The sequence below is a fragment of the Echinops telfairi genome, unplaced genomic scaffold (assembly GCF_000313985.2).
Source record: "Echinops telfairi isolate 266 unplaced genomic scaffold, ASM31398v2 ScPeMD7_44;HRSCAF=162, whole genome shotgun sequence".
In the NCBI taxonomy this organism is placed as follows: domain Eukaryota; kingdom Metazoa; phylum Chordata; class Mammalia; order Afrosoricida; family Tenrecidae; genus Echinops; species Echinops telfairi.
Window position 1 is genome coordinate 1,066,246 of NW_022103942.1, and position 3,521 is coordinate 1,069,766.

Consider the following 3,521-nt stretch of genomic DNA (forward strand, 5'->3'; position numbering starts at 1 on the left):
GCCTCACTTGGTGGTCCACGTGGAGAGAGAGCGATATTTAATGCTAACCAAGGCTTTTATATCTTCTGGGGACATGCAAGCCCCCTAATCACAGGTGAAGACATACGTCACAGGAAAGGGTTGTGCTATAGGTAATACAGTAATGGAAGGAGGTAGTTTAGGGGTATCCATGCAATAGGAAGAAGAGGGATTGGGGGTATACATGTGGCAAGATGGGCGGATTCTAGATTCAGGATGGCAACCTAACTGAGCCGGTTTGACCTGTTCCCTGGCACCATTATCAGTAAGGTGTAAAAATCCACCTACAGGAACCAAGTCAATGACTGCAGGCCTCTAGAGGGTAGTAGCCTATTGTCCTTAGCAGCAGGGAGCGGGGCCTACCATAGTCTGGTGACTGACTGCCTTCAGGGAGGATGTCTGTGAGCATCTGACCTCCCCCCATATGCTAGCAAAAGGTCCCTAATGTTTGGCATGTCTTTGGGGGAGACGAAGCAGGGGAAAAGTCTCTTTATAATCCCACACAAACTCTCTAATTTACTTCCCAATAATCATTTCTGTCACAAATTATATCAATAACAATAGGCAGAAAAAATCAGTATAAACCTAGTAAAGCCAGATCCTAAACTCAATTCCTGAAAGAGTCAAATTCAATCCTTTTCTAAATTATCCTATCTAAATTATCTAAACTATACTTATTTATTTAAACTTAAAACAGTCAAATTCAATCCTTTCTAAACTATCTCATTCATATGCCTTAGCACGCTGCCTGCATTAATCCAGGGTGGGGCCTTCTGCAAGTCAATTTGACCTCCTGTCAGACATTTTGACTAAGCAGCATGGTCTCAGACTTCAAGGGGCCAGTTTGCCCAATGAGCTCAAAAGATACATGTATCACAGTCATTTTCACCGTTTCAAACAGGAATCACCAAAGACAACAATCAAAGAATATAATCAAAACTTCCATGTTTTTTTTTCTAGAAAACAATCAAGTAAACAATGTGGCCATATGTGACCTCTGGCTAACCAAAGTAGCCTAACTGCCACGAGTCAGAAGCCAAATAAGCATCCACTCTCCATCGTCATGATTTGTTTCTCTAAAACCCCACTCCCAGTACCATCATGTGTTAATCTGGGTTGACTAGAGAAACAAATCCAGAGACACTCATATGTGTGTAAGAGAGAGCTTTATATCAAAGAGCAATTGTATATTGAGAAAATATCCCAGGCCAGTGCAGATCAAGTCCATAAGCCTGATATTAGCCCATATGTTCAATGCTAGTCTATACATTCCTCTGCAGACTCAATCAGCCACATGCAACAATGCCAAATGCAAGAAGATCACAGGCTGGTAGGTGAAAAGTCTCGTGGATCCAGTGGCGGTGGAAGCATCTCAGCACTGGCGCGGGTCTCCACATGGTCCTCCAGCTTTGAGTGTGTCTCCGTAACAGGAATTTGAAGCAGAGAGAGTGTGTGGTCTACCGCCAGAGACAGAGGAAGTTCCCAGGATCCTCATGAGAAGGCCATGCCTACAAGGAGGTATCATCAGGCTGTGACCTGATTGACAGTCTAGACTTCACCCCTAAACATATTTATCAAGTTCACATGAAATGTTGTAACTACCACAAGAAGGGACTACCAGCTCCCAATGGACTCACTGCTCAAACCTTTTCCTCTGTGCTTGTTCTCCCTTGCAATTCACACACTCCCTAAATCTCATAGCCCAGAAAGTGAAATCATAGTAAACTATTTAAGCCTTGGTAGCGCAGTGATATATTTCTGTTTATATTATAAATATGAATTATACTTTTTTACCATCTATGTCACCACACCCACACCAGGACTTTTCCTGGCATTCAGATTATTGATATGTTGTTTTGAATTTCAGGGTACAATCGCGGAGGTGACTTTAAAAAAACAAACAGCAAGATGCTGGGGTTTTCCCATAATGAGGTTTCCCAACTACTCTGAACAAGTCTGTCTTGGCATCTATTTGATACCCTGCCAGGAGCAAAGTGAAAACAAGGCAATGTGTCATGCCTATGTCAGTACTCGATTAAGACAGTAAGTGACCAGACAGCATGGTAGCATGCATGACCAAGTGAAATATGTAACACTAGATTTCACTTTGTCATTCCTCTTCTACTCTACATCCTGGTAAAATGAAGAATGATAGGAACAGGTAACTGGTTGAGGAAATATTATTATAGCTTTTCTATCTACATTGCCACAGCACCCTCTATTCCATCCCAACATACCCTGTTTCCCTGAAAATAAGACAGTGTCTTATATTAATTTTTGCTCCAAAAGATGCACTAGGTCTTATTTTCAGGGGATGTCTTATTTTTCCACAAAGAAGAATACGGTACACATTTATTGTTTTTTGTTTTATTGTTTTATTAAAAGAGACCTCACACTTCCTGTCTGCTCCAGCTGCGCTGTGGGCAACAGTGAGCTGCATGGCGGCGCCTGCTGCTGTGGTCCAGAGTCCAGAGTTACGGTAGCTTCTGAGGGCCTTATTTTTGGGGAGGTCTTATTTTCGGGGGGGATGCCTTATATTTCAGCGAGAGGCAAAACTGTAATTAGGTCTTATTTTCAGGGGATGTCTTACTTTTGGGGGAACAGGGTACAAGCAGGAAGACAATTGTCGTAAAGGCGATCAAACCCAAGGTAATATATATAGAGAGAAAAGACCCGGAGGCAGGAGTGGAGGGGAACAGGCAGGGTGGAATCATCAGGAGTTTCTCCAAGATCACAGTCCTGGCAAAATGGATGTAATGTTCAGGGGAGACAGAGTGGGTTGGGTTGTGCTCATACCTGGTGGGGACACTAAGAACTTTGCTGGGGCATGGGGAGCTGGTAAATTGTGCTTTTTCTTAAAGTTCTTTTCATCCTTGATTCATCTAAAGGCATGTTTGGAGAAGTAATGAAAAGGGAAACAGGCAGGAGGTAGGGAGATAGGGAAAGATTGTCTACAAAGGTGTAAGCTGCTCACAAGCAGCTACCCACTGCTTGGCTGTAGTTTAGTTCAAACTGAGGGTGGCAGGAGGAGACAGGGATTGAGCAGAGCCTCTGGAGTCCTTGTCAGAGAGTTAGTCGGGGTCTGTATAAAGAAGGCTCTCCCAAAGACACAGGAAAGGAGGAGCATGTTACAAAAATTGAAGTTGGTTATTTGGAAGAAAAGGAGTATATCGAAACTTTGCAAATGGTGTGAAAGGGATTCATGGTTGGGTTTCTTGTTAAGCTATAATTCCATCATGATAATGGCCCCTCACCTCCTTTCTTATGCTCCAAGACTCCATTTGACATGATGTGTGGCAGGAATTGGCTGCTGAATTTGTTCCCAGGGTCAATTCAACATTTACTATATTTTAACCAAGGTGAGATAGTTTATTGTGCCAGCCTGGCCGATAAACACAAGTGGGATTAACTGAAGGGCAGAGAGATAAATGCCTTGGTGAGTCTCGCCTTTCTTGTCTCTCGCTCTTTGATGATCATCGGACCAGTGTGCGGCTGCCTTGCTT